This window comes from Dromaius novaehollandiae, chromosome W (genome assembly GCF_036370855.1).
Source record: "Dromaius novaehollandiae isolate bDroNov1 chromosome W, bDroNov1.hap1, whole genome shotgun sequence".
Taxonomy (NCBI): domain Eukaryota; kingdom Metazoa; phylum Chordata; class Aves; order Casuariiformes; family Dromaiidae; genus Dromaius; species Dromaius novaehollandiae.
The window spans coordinates 5,150,574-5,170,038 of record NC_088130.1 but is presented as its reverse complement, the minus strand read 5'-3'; the positions used below and the strand labels follow the sequence as shown (position 1 = coordinate 5,170,038).

Genomic DNA, 19,465 nt, shown 5'->3' with positions numbered 1-19,465 from the left:
CCTTAGAGATTCTCTGCTGTCTTACACAGTGCCATCCTGTTTTGGTCCCCAACATATCCCCCCTTTTTATTTTTTAAACTAAATATTGCCAGTGCAGTGTGTATTTGTACAACAAGTACTTGATGCAAAGCCCTTCAAGTCATTCTCTGCATAAGGCTTATTAAGCAGGGGAGATGGATAGTAAGGGCTAGAAATCTTAGCAAGATTACCAATCCACACGCCAGTACCTTCTTAACCCACGACCCCAAACCTAACATCCAGTCCTATCCCTCAAAAGGGTTCCACCCTGATTCTATCTACAACTTATTAGTGAGGTCGTGTAGTTGCTGTCAGCTTTTATGAATAGATATTGACCCTGCACAAGGCAGGCAGATATTGCCAGAAAATGTCCCGACATGGGCTCATCTTAACTGGCTCTCAGTCCTCGTTTGGTGTTTCGAGGGATGCGTCAACAGGTCAAATCAGCCGTGCAGGCATCCAACAAGGCCCGTTACCTGTAGAGAGACAAGCATAACCTTTCCCCCACGTTATTAAGTCTACTGGTTCACTCCATTGACCCGTTTCCAGGTTCTTGTAGTGAACCCGAGGCTCTTCTCGCCACGTAGGGCATGAGAGATGCTCATTAACTGCACTTTGGTCCGTATAACGGTCTAAGAGGTTGAGAACATATAAGGCTTTCCACAGCTGCTCTTGTGGGGAGGCACCGGGGCTATTCCCCCTTTTTTGTTCTTCAAGCATGTCTTTTAGAGTACGATGGGTACATTCCGCTATTGCCTGGCCAGTTGGGGAATAGGGAATTCCGGTCACATGAGTGACCCCCCAGGTTTGAAGAAATGCCTGCGTTCGCTGTGCAGTGTATGCGGGACCATTGTCAGTTTTAATTTGAGTGGGAACCTCCATTGTGGCGAAACAGGCAAGCCAGTGACGACATGCATCACGGCTTTTTTCCCCAACATGGGCAGTAGCGACAACGTAATGGGAAAAGGTATCTACAGAGACATGGACATATTTCAATCTTCCGAATGAGGGATAACAGGTAATGTCTGTCTGCCAGACATTGCAGGGTTGCAGGCCTCGAGGGTTGGTCCCTGAGTAGGGTGGTAACGGGGATACATTTTGGCAATGGGGGCAACTTCGGATAATGTTTTGGGCCTGGTCCCTTGTGATATGATAAGCTTTTTTGGCGCTTTTGCATTTTGGTGAAAAAAAAAAATCATGGGACAATTTAGCCTGCTGACAGGTGTTAGCTGTCAGCACAGCTGCCGTAAAATGGTCAGCAACGCGGTTGCCTTGGGCAATCGGTCCAGGTAGAGTGGTGTGAGAGCGAACACACAAAACAAAGTAGTCATGCTCTCTTTGCTCCAACAAAAACAACAGTCGTTCCTTCAGAAGAAGAAACAATTGTTGATTCATAAGAGTTTTTAAAAGATCGTTCCAGGCGTTGGATGACGCCCGTAACGTAAAGAGAGTCAGCAACAACATTCAAAGGCTGTGCCTTGAATAATGTGAAGGCTCGGACAGCAGCTGCAGAAGCAGATATTGGGTTGTTTGTCTGGGGTGTCTTCCTCATCCGAAGTCCATCTTCTTCCTTAAACTGTTTATTCTCCTCCCGTAACCTCTGAACTTCTACTTGAAGCCTCCTATATTCTTCCATTGCTTTCTTAACTTCAATGTCATCCAAAGAGGAACTTATTGATTTAGACGTTACAGAAGAATCTGTCTTTGTTGCAGTTGTGGATACAATTTTATTTCTATGTCATGAGGCGTATCATTTTCCGTTGGTAGCTCAAACACACACCTAAGTTTCGAATGCATGAGTTCTTCTGGTTTTGCTTCTTTCCATACTGCTTCCATATCTGAAGTATCAGCTGGAGCAAACATAGACTGTTGGTTTTTCTTTTTTTTTTCTTTTTTTTTTTTAATTTTTGCCATAAACTTGTGTTTACTTTACTCATTAGGATCATAGTCCAAAGGCTGTAACATCACAGAAACATTAATTGATGCTCCTGCATCGATAATTCCACTGTTAGGTCTTACACAGTATCTACATGGTGCTGTGGTCTTAACTTTGAAGCACACACTTCTATCTGTAGGATTGCCGAGCTTCAGGTTTGTGGTGACAACATCTGTGAAAGGCCCTTTGAATTTGAGCTCGTGCTGCGGTTCGAGGCTGAGGCCTGTTCCGCTTTCGCCATGTTCCTCCTCCTGCTGCTCGGCGGTGGCAGCACCAGGTGGAGGCGGCACCAGGCGGAGAGAGGAAGGGCCGGGTGGGAGGGGAAGGAAGGCAGGAAGGAAAGGAAGGAGGGAAGGAGGAAGGCGGGGGGTGTGCCCGGCCGGTGTAGTCACGCCCCGCCGAGCGGCCCTGGGGCGATGGATTCTTCCCAGAAGGCTGGGTCAGTGGAGGGGGTTGTGGGCAGTCCGCACTTGCGGGCGGGTGGCCCCGTCTCCTGAGGGGGTGGTGGTTCCAAAGGGACCGTAGGATGGGCACTTATCAAAATTCTATGCCACTCACCAGAATTAGAGGTGACTTTCTGCACATTATTTTTCCTCTTCATTGAGGTTTGATTAAAACTTGAACTACATTAAATTCCTTTTTGATTCTTTGGGAGGTTCACTGAGTTTTCTGATTCCTTAAGTTTATAATTCTAGTGACCAGGTGCCAGAAAAGGAAATATTAAATTTCAGGAAACTCAATGTTAGTAATGTAAATAAAATGCTGAATACTTGATAGTAGAATAAATTGGCCTGTGCAAAGCCTTGTGCCATCACAGTTAATCCTCTCTTGGTGCCTAAATTATCTCTTTATCTAGCATTACAACAAGAACTGTAGACATAGTTCCCAGTTGCATTTCACACAAATGCAGTTATTTAAGTTTGCTTCCTAAAAGTTAAATCCAATTTTCATTCCTTGGGTTAAAAAAAAAATGTATTAAATGTAATGGCATGGTCAGATATTAGTCATGGGACTATATAAGATGGTCATAACATATTGATTAATTTTGAGTTCCACTTAAGAGTTTAAAGAAGTCTTTACTTTATAACACCCACCATTCTTTCTGGCATCATTCTCACTAGGTTTTCCTTGACAGCAAAGAATGCACCATGTGGCCCTCCATAACAGAGTGGTACACCAAACCTCAGGACCAACCCAGTGCAACATCTATCCCAAACTTTCCAGGAGCCCTCAAAATGCATAGAGCTAGAAGATCAGTAGCACAGCAGACAAGAGTCTGAAAACAGAAGTGCACAGAGCAGTCAGCCTCTTTTCTGAAAGCACACTGTTTACAGAGGAGCTATATTCGAACAAGATATGCCTTCAGACAATTTCATATCACTCACACAGAACTGAAGGATAACAGTAACCTTTGCTCAGCATCTCATCTAACGTTTAGTGTCTACGTCTGTGGCTGTTTAATATATCAGCCTGAAATCTGATGGGACAAAAGTAAGTAAAATTTACTTTACCCTATTTTGATGAGCTCTTTCAACAAGTTCAGAAAAGTCTTCCACCTTTCCTTCAGTATCTGGGTAGTGAAATAATACTCCAGTGACATCTTTTCCATTGAAATTTGAGCTCAGCTGTGGCATATGACGACACAGACCTGAGGTAGGGTAGTGCAAAAGATCCTTTATTGAAAACACAATGGCTGGTTATATAGCAATCAAGCTCAGCCACTCCTCCAAGTATCTCCTTGGCATTGTGGCATCTTGTGATAGGTAGGAAGACGTCTTCTGATGCCTGGCAGGCGGGCAGGACAGTCCAGCAGGACAGGCCCACCACAGCTGCTGGCACGTAGGCAGGAAGGCACACCGTGACTGCTGGCACGTAGGCAAGAAGGCACATGATCACTGGCAACTCACGTGCACACATTCTGGCCACAAATCATAGTTACCACATCATCACTTTCTGCCTTAGAGATTCTCTGCTGTCTTACACAGCATCATTCTATTTTGGTCCCCAACATATCCCCCCTTTTTATTTATTAAACTTAAGGCTTGTCAGGTAGGGGAGACAGATAACAAGGGCTAGAAATCTTACCAAGATTACCAATTCACATGTCAGGGCCCTCTTAACTTATGCCCTCAAACCTAACGTCCAGTCTTATCCCTTAAAAGGGTTCCACTCTGATGCTATCTACAACTTATTAGTGAGGTCGTGCTCTATCCACAACTTATCAGTGCGATCATATTCTATCTACAACTTATCAGTGCAATCGTGTAAGTGCAGTAAACTTCTGTGAATTAATAGTGATCCTGCACAAGGCAGGCAAACACTGCCGAAAATACCCCAAGATAGGTTCATCTTAACTGGCTCTCGGCCCTCGTTTGGTATCCCGAGGAATACATCAACAGGTCGAATCAGTCGTGCAGGTATCCAACGAGGTCCGTTACCTGTGGAAACACAAGCATAACCTTTCCCCCATGTTATTAAGTCTACTGGTTCACTCCATTGACCCGTTTCCAGGTTCCTGTAGTGAACTCGAGGTCGTTCTCGCCCTGTAGGACATGAGAAATGCTTATTAATTGCACTTTGGTCCGTATAACGGTTTAAGAAATTGAGAACATACAAAGCCTTCCAAAGCTGCTCTTGTACCAGTCCATGTAGCTTTTGCAGCCTTTCAGCTTTTAAGGGCCACTGATTCACCCACACTGGCTCATCAGTCTTCCAGGTGAGTTTTACATAAGGCTGCACTTCAGTGACCCTTAGGATACATTTGTCCCTATGACGACTCCCCATTGACTTAACAGATCGCGGCCCCAAAGGGTACAAGGGGCTTGCACAACATAGGGGGCGATATGGCCCCGCTGTCCTTCGGGGCCCAACACCAATAACGGCTGGGCACTTTGCTTGGCAAATTGCTCTCCACCAACGCCTACAATGGCCGCGGCTGGATTCCTTAAAGGCCAGTCCTGGGGCCAGTCTGATTGCGTGATGACTGACACATCCGCTCCGGTATCCACCAGACCAGAGAAAGGTCGTCCATTGATGTAACACGTCATAAGCGGCTGGTTCTGGGTAATTTGATGTGCCCACATAATTTGAGGTACGTTGGTGCTCCCGAATCCCCCGAAGTGCTCTCCCCGACCTTTCGGTCCACTCACCTTAAACAGCACCAGCTGGGCAATCTTCTCCCCTTTTTTAATATAACACGGGGGAGAGGGTGTCTACTCCATAATCTGTATCTCCCCCACATAATCAGAGTCTTTTACTCCTGGAAGAACAAAAAGTCCCATACGGGTAACAGATGAGCGACCAAGCAAAAGAGCGCTGTGGCCGCCACCTAGTGGGCCCCATACTCCCGTGGGGAGAAGCTGCACTTTGGTGTCCGTAATCAGAATTGGCTGGGAGACGGCCAGGTCCACGCCGGCACTTCCCCCAGTTGCTGGTCGCAAGTCGGCGGCCTGCTGCCTGGGGCCATCAATGGCTGCGCCGGCATCGTTGCCGTATTTATTGCTGGAGCGCGCGGTCTCGCGCTCCTCCTCCCGTTTCCCTGGACCGAGGGGAATGTGGCGCTATTCTGGCAGGACTTGAAATGGCATTGGCATCGTGGGCATAGTCTGCTGGGAGACTGTCTGCCTGGCTTCTTCCCACCTCCTCCTCCGAACTTGCAATCCCTCTTAAAGTGGCCGATCTGCCCACAGTTAAAACACGGAGCTCCCGGTACCGCAGTAACAACCATCTGCTGTGACAGAGCAGCAGCTAGCAGGTCTGCACGATGCGATTCCGTGCCGACGTTCTGGCAGGCTCGTATCATATCAGCAAGGGAGAGGTTGGCATTACGTAAGGGGCGTAGAGCTTTTTGGCAGTCAGCATTAGCATTCTCCACGGCCAGCTGCATAAGCAGCAGCCGCCGGGCTTCCTCCGATTCAACTTGTTGATCTATAGCATTCTGGAGCCTGTCCAAAAACTGTATATACGGCTCCTGAGGGCCCTGGCGCACAGTTGCGAAAGACTGTGCCAGCATTCCAGCCGGGACCTTCCGCAACGCCTGCAGCGCCAGACAAGATGCCTGATCAAGCGCTTCTCGTGGTAGCTGTACTTGTGCTACGGCTGTTGCATATCTCCCTTCCCCCATCAGCTCTTCTATGCCGATATTAGCCATATTATTTAAATTGCTCATAGTGAAATAAGTTTATAGTGTAAGCTGACTGGAGGCCATAATCCTTAATCGACTTCCTGACTTCTTTTACCGCCTAATAAGGCAGCTGCTCCCATGTATTGGGGTTGCCCTGCCTGATATCGCACAGGGAAGGCGTGGAGAATGTCCAAGTCTCCTCTTCGCAGCGCCTCCTCGCGGCAAAACTCTAGCGTGCCGCAGCATTGCGGTAGCGCTGGCGTCGGGCCAACAGATCTTCCCCAGGAAGCCGGGACGGCGGAGGGGGGCTGTGGGCAGTCCGCATTCGTGGGCAGCCCCGCCTCTTGAGGGGAGGGCGGTCCCGGGGGGGGGGGTGGTCCCGGGGGGGGGGAGCGTGGGCTGGACACAGCAATGCATATTAGGGGGTGGATAAAAGTCCGCCTCCTGTTCCAGATCATTCGACCCTGGATTAAATGAATCGTCAGGCTCGGAATCCAGTCCGGGTATTATCAAGAGCCTTACGGTGCTCTCACCAGCCATTGCTGCGTAGGGCAAAAGTTCAGTTGCATTTACTGCTTGCAAGCGGTGAAAGGCAGAAAAGACCTGTTGCCAAGTCACTAAAAGTTTCTTCGCCTTATCATCCCTCCGCTGCCGCAACTCGTCCCCAACTTGTTCCCACACCGCAATGCTTAACGTTCCCTTCTGCGGAAACCAGGAGAGCTGGGAGATATTCCCCCCATGAGTCTTTAAGACTTTCTGTAACACTTCCATATAACTTCTCTGATCCCTTGTAAGAGATTGCCCCATGGTTCCCAGCTGCTCACCTGCCGTTCTGTGGTGGTGATGGGAGCTCTCAATTGCCAACTGTCCTGAAGTTCAGCTGGGCTATGCCACCGGATTCATTGGTTCTGTTTTTCATGCTTCATTCTTCAATGCTTCTATTCTGAAATTCCTTGACTCTGTTTTTCATGCTTCTATTTTTGAAATTCATTGGTTCTGTTTTTCATGCTTCTATTTTTCATGCTTCTGTTTTTGAGATCCCAATTCGGGCGCCATTTGTGGCATACGACGACACAGACCTGAGGTAGGGTAGTGCAAAAGATCCTTTATTGAAAACACAATGGCTGGTTATATAGCAATCAAGCTCAGCCACTCCTCCAAGTATCTCCTTGGCATTGTGGCATCTTGTGATAGGTAGGAAGACGTCTTCTGATGCCTGGCAGGCGGGCAGGACAGTCCAGCAGGGCAGGCCCACCGCAGCTGCTGGCACGTAGGCAGGAAGGCACACCGTGACTGCTGGCACGTAGGCAGGAAGGCACATGATCACTGGCAACTCACGTGCACACATTCTGGCCACAAATCATAGTTACCACATCATTACCTTCTGCGTTAGAGATTCTCTGCTGTCTTACACAGCATCATTCTATTTCGGTCCCCAACACTCAGCAATGACACCAGTATAATTGAAAAATAGAAACATGAGGAAAACAATATATTCAGGCCAGTTTCTACTTTGGAATGACATTTAACATGATGTTTTCAAGGGTTTAGGACTTTTTCCTTAGAATACAGAGAGTTCAGCCTGCTTTTCATCATTAAGCAGTTAAGGAAGTATGGTGAAATGGTATATAATACTGAAGAACAATTGCATTTGATCTCATAATTAGAATGAGAGAACAGAATATAGGGAGCATAAGTAACTTGAATTCAACATTTTGTGCCTTTAGGAAGTTTAACTTTGTGACTCAAGTGATATTGTTATAAAGATGGGCTACCTCAAACTATAAATTTAAAATGCATTTAGCTTTCATTAAAAAAAAGTGTTGCTAGCAAGGGCAAGGTCATTTCCTAGTTAAAAAAATAATCATCTCTGGCATGCCATAAGCCACCTCTCCAGGTTGACAGCCAGGTCTGAGAGCTGCCCCAGGCTCTGGGGAGGGTCCACCCTGGCCATCTCATCTTTGAGGGCCTCAGTCAGTCCCAACCTAAAGTGGGCCATAAGGGCTTGTTCTCACACAGTTTCCACAGCCACATTCATAAATGGAATTGTGTAGTCAGCAGCTGACTGACTCCCCTGACAGAACTCCAGCAAGGCAGCCTCAGCTGCACAATTATGGTCTCCAAAGAACTGTTCCAGATCAGCAAATAGGTCATCAGGGTTCTGGAGCATGGGATTATTGCACTCCATATAGGGGGTAACCCAGTCTAGGGCCATTCCTGAGAGTTGGGAAGTAACACTGCTAATGAGTGAGTTGCTGCCAGATGAGCATAGTACCAAGTTCATGTCATTGGGTTCCAAATCCTACAGCTACCTGCACTCTGGGGAAGTGTTATTTAAAAGTAAAGGCATCACTCTAAATGCAACAAGAGGAGAAAAGATCCATGGAGGATCTTGTGTTGGACTATGGTGCAAATCCACATAGCCCTTAGGAAAATCATGATAAAGCAGCACTCTATTGTCAGGAACAAGCAGAAGTGGATGATAGAAACCAGGCCCCTCCGGAAGACGCAGAAGGTGGTCTATGCCAAAAGGGTACTGACTAAAAAATTGAACAGCCTCCCCTATGGCTTTTGATCATGGGCGTGTGCTAGAAGCACCTCTTTTCTGCTGTTCTGGCAGGGCCTAGCAACCTTGGGAAAAGTTATTTTGTAAAAAGTCTTTTGGAGAATGCCGACCACTTGCTTTCTGTTATGCCTGAGAATATTGCGTGGTGTTACAGTTGTTGGCAACCGTTGTATCAGTAACTGCTCTGTAAATATCCTTTTATCAAATTTGTGGAGGACTTAACTGACAGTCTTAGTGATAACTGTTTATTTCCCCCTAATAAAGCAAATATGGTTGTGATTGATGATTTGATGAACTCTGCTTGTGAGAGTGATGAAACTGAGAAAGCTTTTACTAAGTCCGTGCATCATAGGAATCATGGCATCCTGTACATTGTCCAGAAAGTTTTTTTCCAGGGTAAAAAGAACCACACTTCACTCTCAACACAAAACACGTAGCGTTATTTAAGAACCTCTCCTAGATAGAGAGCTGTATCCTGGCAAGGCCCAGTTCTTTTTATCAGTGTTTGAAAATGCTACAATGTTACTTATGGGTAACTGGTTGTCAGTTTAAATGCTTCTACACCGGATGCTTTTAGGCTGAAAACTGGACTTGTCCTGCCAGAACAGCTGGCCATTTATATACAGGGAAAAAAAAAACAAAAAAAACCCACTGGTGCTTGGCAATAAATAGAAATGAGCCAGCCCAACATCCTGCATTGCTATCAGGGCAGGCTCAGGAGCATGGTGTCCCAGTGTCTGAAGAGTAACCTGTCCCTCCTGGAGCTGTTGATCCATTCCTCCCCCCCCCCGGAAAACTGTACTTAGCACTGCTTCCGATGCCCTGATAAAGGCCATTTCTGAAATCACTCTGAATACTTTGAAAAGGGGCATTTCATTAATGTCTCACCAGATACATGTGCTGAAAAAGGGTCACAAATTCATTAAAAGCCTAGGTACTAAAAGTGTGTCCTTCAAATAAAGAAGTTGCTGGAGAAGCAAGCCAGAGGTTTTATTGGACCCCTTCTAAGTTTTGCTCTTCCACTCATCATGGGGCTTTTGGTTAAGCAGTGATGGAACATGCAGAAAAAAATGTATCTGGTGCAAACCAGCTTGTTAGGGAAAGTACGGAAGAATGTCGAGGAGATAGGCGATGGAAGCTAGCCAGACCGTTCCGTGGGAAAAGGAGCATCAACAAGACACGTGGACCCATAGTCACATAGTCGAGCCTGTGCCAGGGTGGCGCTGCACCTGGGCTTTGATTCGAGAATAACAAGGAGCTCAACATGCTTACTGCGCATGTGTATGGTACATAAAAACTTCATCTAGTGCCCCCCCTCGGTGTTCCTCACCCTGGACCGACGCTCAGCGGTGCCAGGGATCCCCCGCTCCATTATTGCCTCAACCAGGAAAACGCCGGGGAACCCGCGCTCAGACGCAGAGGTAATAATTAATGCTCCATATCGACCATCGTATGCCTTGTGTTTGTGTATCCGTCCCTGCTGGGAGTCCAGGCGGTGCCCCTGCCTCACCCTTACACAGCTGGAGCAGCTAAGGGTGCTGCCATTATCCAGGGAAGACATTAGGGCTGACACGTCCACTCTTTGGATGCCGAAATTAGGACATTCTCCAAAAACCAGGCTTGATGGCATATGAAAAAGCTAAGGTGTATACTTTTGCTCTTCGAAAGTACTTGGCATGCATGAAACAGTGATTAGGAAAGAGGCAAAAAACCTCTTGTTCTAGCAGAACAAAATGAGACAGACGTGGGAAAGCCCTTCAAGACTCCTGAGGACCCCAACCCCATTTTTCAGGAAATGTTGGATAATGTACATCCCCAGTATAGGAAGAATGCACAAGTGCTCCTAGGTAAACTAGGGCAACACAAACATATTTCTTCTTATAGAATCATAGAATATTTTAGGTTGGAAGGGACCTAAATCTAAATACAGTCAGACAAAATGGTATATGGAAAATCAATTGCTCTACCAGTTTCTGCACTCTTTGAAAGACAGCTACAGTCCCCAATGGTTTATTGTCTAGAGAAAACAGCAAATCCATTCTATTGTGTATCCATATAACTGTGTAAAACTAATTTAGAAAGTAATGAAAGATACTGGTTTGGGGGGGTGTTTTTATAAGAAGACACATTGGACATAGCTGTTGCTTTGTGGATGTCAAGGCCCTGAGAGCATCAACAGGCTTGTCAAACTCCCCCGCCCAACCAGGGATCTGGCTGCCTGTGCTAAAGGGGAACTCTGATATGGTGCAGACATGTAATCTGGGATCAGACTGCTGGGAACATGGCTAAGGTGTTAGAAAGAGCTGGGAGAAGCTTTGGTGGGGGCTCCCCCCCTTCTCTCAGGGGCTGCATTTTAGCTCAGACCCTCGCCCTTGGGCCTTGCCTGAGCTATGCTGTAGGTATGCTGTACCTGGCCGTGTCCCTCACTGACCCAGACTCACTGACTTGGCTTCCTGGCTTGACCTTGGCCCTGCCTTGTGTTAAGGAAATTTCCACTATACTCTAGTTTTGCAGAAAGAACATGCAAGGCCACGCTCCCTGCAAGCAGAACATCAGTCATGGGGGTTCGGTAGGAAAGGTAAAATGGGGTTCACCGCTAGCGGAAATTCTGGAAATTCTGGAAAACTGTAAGGTACCTCAGGTTTCAGTAAGGGTAGAGCAATTATGCTCTGTCAGGAAGAATGGCCACTACAGACTTGGGAAGGGGATGCCCTCCAAGCTATGGCCTCAGGATGGTTCATTTGATATGGGTAAGCTGACCTTCTTGCATCACCGCTTGGAGGATCGGAAACCTCAGCAAATGGACTACTGGTATATCTGTGCTAATTGGGTGTTTAAATGTCCAGGGGGATTTGGGGATTCAAGTAAGGTAAGACGTATGTTTGCGCAACAAATGCTGGGAGAGTCGAGTAAGGGCTTTGCCCCTGTTCCCCCTTACTCTGCTTCAGCACCTGAATCTGCTTCTGCTCAAACTTCTAACCTATACCCATCACTTGCCTCAGGAAACCAATCTGTTGCTTTGCAAGCTCTTATGATTGGAACTGTGATGCCTAACACAGCTGCGGGGGCACCAGCAGCCCCCCTCCCCCCCAATTTTGCATGTCTATGTTTATCGGCCGTGGGCTCCGGGAGATCTAATTCAATGGGCACAGCAAATGCCCTAGGTGCGGGAAGACCCAGTGTCGTGGCCCGAAGGGAGTCGTTTAGGACGACCTCCCTCCCCTTAGGACCAACGACCAAGTTTGTGATGCCCTTGGACTGAATTAAGGTGAAAACGACACCAGCCAACCAGTTTTAAGATTAAGGCAAAATGGAATCAACTAACTAGACACATCTCGCGTCACACGTTTAGGAAAAAGAGAGGAAAAGGGGAAGACAGACAGACAGAGAGAGAGAGAGAGAGAGAGAGAGAGAAAGATAGATATCACCACCCGTGGATCCAGCGGCGTCCCGTTGGTCCTCTTCTCTTGGGAGTCTCGGTGGCGGGGAGGGCAGAGGCGGGAAGCTCCCGTCTGGTTCCGCTGACTCTGCTCGAGTTCTTCAGTCGTCGCAAGCAAGCCCCCCCATTCACCCAGTCTGCAGTTTTTATAGGTTCTTGCCCCACCTCTGGGAGGTGCTTCCTCACTTCCCATGCAGATTAACTGTCATGTGCAGTCCGCCCTCTCAGAACCTTCCAGAAACGGGCTGGGGCATCTGGGGGTCTCCTGCTCATGCGCAGATGGCAAATGAGTACGTGCGGTTCGTGCCCTAGAGATGACCTTCTGCCCTTTTCACGCCCTTTTTACCTCGTGCAGGTGCACGAGGTTGTTTACCTCGCGGACGGCTCCCGGGGGCGCCGGCGTGGCATTGCCCGACGCGCCTTGGCAGCAGCGGCTTTGCAGCAGCAGCAGCAGCAATGTCGAGACAAAACCGCATGTAGATAACCGGTCCTCTACACCCAGAGAAGGCAGCTTGACTATTTTCTACAATAGTAGGGGGACATCACCCTTGTTGGGGGGGATCTTCAAGTATTGTTACAACAGATATTTCAGCCAGAGGATAGAGAACGGATATTGGAGAAAGATGGAAACCGAAAACCCTGGCCATGAGTAGATCCGAATTGGGATTATAATAATGCGAATGATTGGGTGGCATGTGAAATGGTGTGCCACAATCTAGTTTTAAGGCAAAAGTCTGAGGAACACCCGAGCGATTTTTGGAATCACTTGCGGCAAGCCCTATTATGCTATGGAGGGATGTCTGTGGAAAATTTTAATGAAAGGCTGGCAGTGAGCATATTTGTCCAGCAAGCGGCACTAGATATCCACAAGTATTTCACAAAACATGATCCAGGATGGCAGGGAGAGAATTTACCAAAAGGTACTATCGTTAGCAACTTACATATATGGTGGAAGGTCAGAAAAAGAAAGGAAGGAGAAGGAAAGATGAAAGTGGGAGGAAGTAAGTATGCTGGCAGCAGTGTTGGGAGGAATTCCAAAGATGAAAGGAAGGGGAATAAATGTGAGAGGACGAGGTCAAGGAGGCAGAGGAACCAGAGTAACAGGAATGGTGGGTAGGGGACAATCGGACCCAAGTTGCTGTGCATATTGTAGGAAATATTGAAAAGAGATTTACAAATGATTATGCTGTCAAAACCCACTAAACTGATACAATATGTAGATGACTTGTTGATTGCGAGTACTGATTGTAATATTTGTTTGCAAGATACTAAAACACTGTTGTGTGCTCTAGCGGAAAAGGGACATAACTACATTTTGGCAAGGGAGGCTTTGTGCCAGCAACAAGTTAATTATTTGGGAATGATAATTTGGTCAGGAGAGAGATTGATATCATCGGAGCAGATATGAGCAATTCAAGAAATACCAATCCCTCAGACAAAAAGGCAGGTTAGGGCCTTTTTAGGTGCAATAGGATTTAATAGGTATTGGATATCCGGGTTTAGTGAAAAAGCAAAGGTGTTAACACAGTTAACTAAAGATAGTGAACCAGATTTAGCGGTGTGGACTCCGGAGGCAGAAAAAGCATTTAAAGAGTTAAAGCAGGCAGTTATGGAAGCTCCCTCTTTAGCTTTACCGGACTACGGAAAGCCCTTTGTGTTATATTTGCACAAACAAAAGGGAATCGCAAGTGGTATTTCTAGTTCAGAAGACTGCCCAGCGCTGGCGTGCGATAGCTTATTATTTGGCGCAGCTGGATCCGGTAATTCAAGGAATGATCGCACGCACTAGGGCTGTAGCAGCAACAGCTGTAATGATTGAGAAGGTGAGAAATATTGTTTTAGGGCACCCTTTAACTGTAATGGTGCCTCATGCAGTGAAAATTGTCCTGACTCAGCGGGGTCACTCACTATTTACCCACCAATGTTTGCACTGGTATGAGCTAGTTTTGCTCACTGAACCAAATGTGGTTTTAGAACAATGTGATATGCTAAACCCAACTACTTTGCTACCATAAATATTGCAGGCTAAAGAAAAATTATTTCACAATTGTCTGGAAACATTAGATTTGAAGCCGACCATTCTACCTACCGTGAAAGAAGAGCCCCTGCACAATCTGGATTTAATATTGTTCTGTGATGGTTCGTCATACTATGAAAAGGGTCAAAGGGTTGCAGGGTATGCAGTAACTACGCAATATATAGCGCTGGAAGCTGGGTCCCTTCCAGGACATTTTGGGGCTCAGGCGGCATTAACCCGAGCATGTATTATAGCCACGAATAAGCCTGCTAATATCAATATGGACTCCAAATATGCTTTGGGAGTGGTATTTGCAATGGGAAAAATTTGTAAAGAAAGAGGCTTCTTGACAACGGCAGGACATTGAATAGCCCACCAAGATCAGATTTTAGAGTTATTAAAGACTTTGGAAAAACCTTTGCAGTTAGCAGTCTTGTATCAGAAGGCTCACCAATGAGACACTTCAATATAACTAAGGGAAATAACCTTGCTGATGCTGCAGCGAAAGCGGCTGCCCTACAACCATTGCCCACCAAACTGGAGCCGCAAGAGGAAATGATAATGATTGAGACTGCAGAAGAATTGGAGAAAGAACACCAGGCAACACCAAAAGAAGAGGTGGAAGGATGGAAGCGTTTGGGAGCGGAACAAAAAAAAAAAAAAAAAAAAAAAAGAATATGGTTTTTGCAGGGAAAACTATTGCTCCCTAAGATTATGTTGATATTGCTAGTAAGAGAACTCCATGGACAGGCACACGGGGGAATATCTTATTTAGAGAACCAAATTTCCCAGTCATGGGCAGCACCAGGTTTGACTTAAGCAATCTTACAAATAACGAAAGGGTGTTTAGCTTGCACAGAGTACAACGCTAAATCAAAGATAGAAGCTAAAATAAAAGGAGGACGCCCTTGGGCTTGGATGCTGTTTCTAAAATTACAAATAGATTTCGCAGACATGCCCCTGAGAGAAGGGCAGAAACAGCTGCTAGTCATAGTTGACCAATTATCCCATTGGGTGGAAGCATTCCCAGTCAGGAAGGCTACAGCCCAAGTGGTAGTAAAAGCCTCATTGAAAGATATCATACCACGCTTTGGGGTACCAGAGGAAATAGATTCTGATAAAGGAGCTCATTTTACTGCTGAAATACTAAAAGCAATATATGAAACATTAGGAATTCAAAGAAGACTACATACGCCTTATCATCCTCAATCTTCAGGGCAGGTAAAAAGGATGAAGCATACACTAAAAATGAAGTTAGCTAAAATTTGTTGGGAGATTCAATTAAAGTGGACAGAAGCATTGCCATTAGCATTATGGGAATTAAGACGATGCCCGGGCCCAAGCCATGGGTTGACCCCTTTTGAAATTCTGTTTGGTAGACCAGATAGAATCCCAGGGACTTTTATCCTGGCACATACAAGCCTTTTGGCAGGAGATGAAGCTGTTACCCAATATGTAATGTATCTACAGAATAGTTTTAAAAAATAAAAAATTATAAAAGTATAATTACCCAACCTCTGCCTTTAGGAGATTGCCTTCATCTGTATCGACTGGGTGATTATGTTATGGTAAAAACTCATAAAGCCAAAAACATGCTACAACCAAAATGGGAGGGCCCTGTACAAGTGTTATTATGCCCTTATTCTGCTCTTAAGGTTGCAGGTAAAGAAACCTGGATTCATCACTCCCAAGTAAAGGCGGCTCCCAGCACTGCAACCTCCTCGAAGGACACTCCAGTTCCTTGAGCATCTACTGAAGAAGAGAGAATACCCGTGCAACAGCAGGAAAACCTGTTCAAGGAAAACTGTGTTTATTTGTTACACTTTGTAATTATTTTGTGCTATGTGTTTAAACGTGATTTTTTTTTTTTTTAGGTCATTTCTGTTTTTTATAACTATTACAGATTTAACTCTGGGCTGAGAAAATAATCATATTGTATAATTTATAAACAGGGTCTCTCAAGTGGGGAATGAATCAGAATGTTGGTACTGCCTACACTACCCTCAATCCCTGGACACTGATTTTTGGTTGGCTAGCAGAGCCTGTTTCTGGTTTAGCCTGGTATCAGTCGAATTTGACATGTTTACACCCCAGGGTGCTAGATTTTCAGCAGCAACCCTTTAAGGCACATTCATATGATAAAGCTCCATGGTGTGTCAACATGCCTTGGGGAAACCTTACGATTTAGGTAGGAGAAACAACTAACTGTAACTACACACTACAGTATAATTATATGCAAGCAAAGTTTCAATTGGACTGTTCAAGGGCCAGCAATAATTCTGACTTAAAAACTGCATGGACTTGTAAGAATAACTCAGTAATTTTAAATAACACTGAGCTAGAGAAATTGCCCGCTTGGAACCTTACTTGGAGCATAAATGGTACAAACTGTCAAAGATACTATAATATTTCTCCCTCAAATGGCACATATATCTTGGGGAGTAATGGTCGACTTAGTCATGATAATAGCAATTGGACCGTGTGCATTTGGATCTATAGTAGCTTGTGTATAGGTGCAAACCCTTTTCAAATAATATATCTAGGCAAATGGGAATTATCAAAATGTAAAAATACCACTGAGATTGATTTTACCTCCTGCCCTACAGGGCACAGAAAAAAGGCCATCCTAGTAGGGAAACCTACTATTTTAAAATCTGGGTGGTTCTGGTTATGTGGAACCAACGCCTACAAAAGTTTACCACCACGATGGGCCGACACCTGTACCATTGGACGCATGGCCCCTTATGCCTATCAAGTAAAAAAATTAACACTAGGCTTTTTGCACAATTACTACCCAATACACAGAAAAAGGGACACCTCTAACCCCATAGTGAAAAGACCTAAAAAATTCTATCAATTCATGTGTTCACTGTTTCCAGGTCTAGGCATGGCCGAGTTAGAAAAAGCTATTGTCAATATCTCTGCCACCCTTGAAATCATTCAAAATGCTACTATAGATGCCTCAAAAGATCTACAAATAGAAGTGAACTCTCTCAATTAGCCGTCCAAAATCAATGGGCTTTAGATTAGCTATTGGCCACATAGGGAGGAGTGTGTGTGCTGGTAAACACCACCTCACCACCTATTGTTTCTATGCAAACAAATCAAAACAAAATGAATATGATGTAAATGTCATTCAACGACATGTACGTACCTTCCATCGGATAGCCCAAAAGCAGCCTCTGCTTAATAGCCTAGCAACAGATTGGTCGTGGTTGTGGTCATGGCTAACAGATCTAGGAGTGTGGACTAAGCGTGTTTTAATAATTTTGATGTTAATTCTGGTGGTAGGAACTGTGCTTTTCTGTTGTGTTTCGTGCATGGGTCTGTTAGGGAAAGTGCGGAAGAATGTCGAGGAGATAGGCGATGGAAGCTAGCCAGACCGTTCCGTGGGAAAAGGAGCATCAACAGGGCATGTGGACCCATAGTCACGTGGTTGAGCCTGTGCCAGGGTGGCGCTGCACCTGGGCTTTGATTCGAGAATAACAATGAGCTCAACATGCTTACTGCGCATGTGCATGGTACATAAAAACTTCATCTAGTGCCCCCCCGGGGTTCCTCACCCTGGACCGACGCTCAGCGGTGCCAGGGATCCCCCGCTCCATTATTGCCTCGATCGGGAAAACGCCAGGGAACCCCCATTCAGACGCAGAGGTAACAAATGCTCCGTATCGACCATCGCATGCCTTGTGTTTGTGTATCCGTCCCTGCTGGGAGTCCAGGCGGTGCCCCCGCCTCACCCTTACAATGGGTCAAATATGTTCAACTTGCTTCTCATATGTAAGGGGACATAAGTATAGACCAGCCTAACATTGAAAGCAGGTATGCATGAAATAAAAGGAGGGAATGTTAAGGAAATTTCCACTATACTCTAGTTTTGCAGAAAGAACATGCAAGGCCACGCTCCCTGCAAGCAGAACATCTTATCTGACATTGCCTTAGCCCTGGTTTTCGTACAAAGTTGAAGAACTGCAAAGAAGCCAGTGTAATCCAGCCAGCAGTACAAAAGTTGTTCAAAGGTAACACCAGAAGAGGTGCAAAATCAGCTAATGAATAATTATAAGATGGACCATTTAAGGCTGGTGCAGAACTATCTCGTACTGTAACACAGCAGGGGGACTGGTAGAACTAAGAATCGTGGATAGTTCTGATTTGTTATGTAAATAAAGTATCGAATATATAACAATTTACCTTCACTTATAAGATGTAACAAAGAACTGTTCGGGGTCCTTCTTGTGCTCCCAGCCAAGGGGCACCTTATTGCTAGCAATAAAACTCAGCAACTAAGAAATATGACTCCTGCTGCTCATTACCGGTGCTCACAAATGAGCAAAAGAGAACAGATTATTTTATCACTTGACACTACAGACTTGCCTGGCCATCACTGGACTGTGGCTGACCCTGGTTACTGTCACTGGACCTGCTCTGCTCTTCTTGCTTGGGTACCGTGGGACTGTGCCCTGTCGATGAGGGCACTGCCCCTGCCTGCCTCGCTGTCACCCTCGGCTCCTGGCTCCCCTGCCCTTGAGGAGCAGCCACTCTTGCTGTTCCCTGACACTGGAGAGCAAAACCAAAATGGGGCACAGAAAAACAGGATCTCTTCCAAGAAATAAAGTTTGGGGGGTTTGTTTTTGTTTTTAATCTGGCAGATAATGCCTTCTGTGCTAACTTATTAGATGTGTATATTTATAGGTTATTTGCAGGTCTTTTTTGTTTGTTTGTTTGCTTTGATGTTATGTTTTCTTTGGTCTTTAATATTAATTAAGATTACTGTTGTGTGAGCAACATCCCCAAAGAAAAGAGACTTCAATAATATGCAGTTTTGAATTGCTGACTGGTCAAAGAGACAGGACAAGGATTTCTTATCCCATGGAGTTTTGCTCTCATTAGGTTGGGAGGCTGAGGAGAGAGGTCAAAAGACCAAAGTGAGAAATGCAACAATCAGCATGTAAGAGATGCCAGGTGCTACGGATAACGAGACAAAGTTCTAGAAAATATTGGAAATGGGGAATAAATGGCTGGGGAGGAAAAAAGCAATAGATCATAAGGTAGAATAAAAGCTGTATGATTATTTTAAAGAAAAATAAATGGATAACAAAGGAGAAATGCTAGCGAAAGGAATAGAGACTGGGGGAAGAGTCTGCAGACTGAAAAATTAATGTGGCAGATGTCTGGGTGTACAGCTCAGTGGGATTTAGAGGAAAGGAAGCAGTAACCTCTGGTACCAAATCATTGGTGGGGGAAGTTATGGGTGGAAGAAATGGGGAGACACTGATAGAAATGTTCTTGGGCAAAAAATATTCTGAGGAAATAGATCCTTGCCCACCAGATGTTGAACTTGAGCAACTAATGTTTTTGTTTTTCAT

General features: G+C 45.6%; 2 long non-coding RNA genes and 1 pseudogene across 2 annotated transcripts; 1 reads left to right on the top strand and 2 right to left on the bottom strand.

The window, feature by feature from the left end:
• Positions 1-262: 262 nt before the first annotated feature.
• On the bottom strand, positions 263-2,195 carry LOC135324201 (vesicle-associated membrane protein-associated protein B/C-like; annotated as a pseudogene).
• Positions 2,196-3,608: 1,413 nt separating this feature from the next.
• On the bottom strand, positions 3,609-9,176 carry LOC135324202 (uncharacterized). The gene is made up of 2 exons (XR_010385559.1): positions 6,902-9,176; positions 3,609-5,213 (listed from the first exon to the last, which is right to left on the bottom strand). It is a non-coding gene; the product is annotated as an uncharacterized LOC135324202 (long non-coding RNA).
• Positions 9,177-9,206: 30 nt separating this feature from the next.
• Positions 9,207-18,390, top strand: LOC135324204 (uncharacterized). The gene is made up of 2 exons (XR_010385561.1): positions 9,207-10,064; positions 15,755-18,390. It is a non-coding gene; the product is annotated as an uncharacterized LOC135324204 (long non-coding RNA).
• Positions 18,391-19,465: the final 1,075 nt, after the last annotated feature.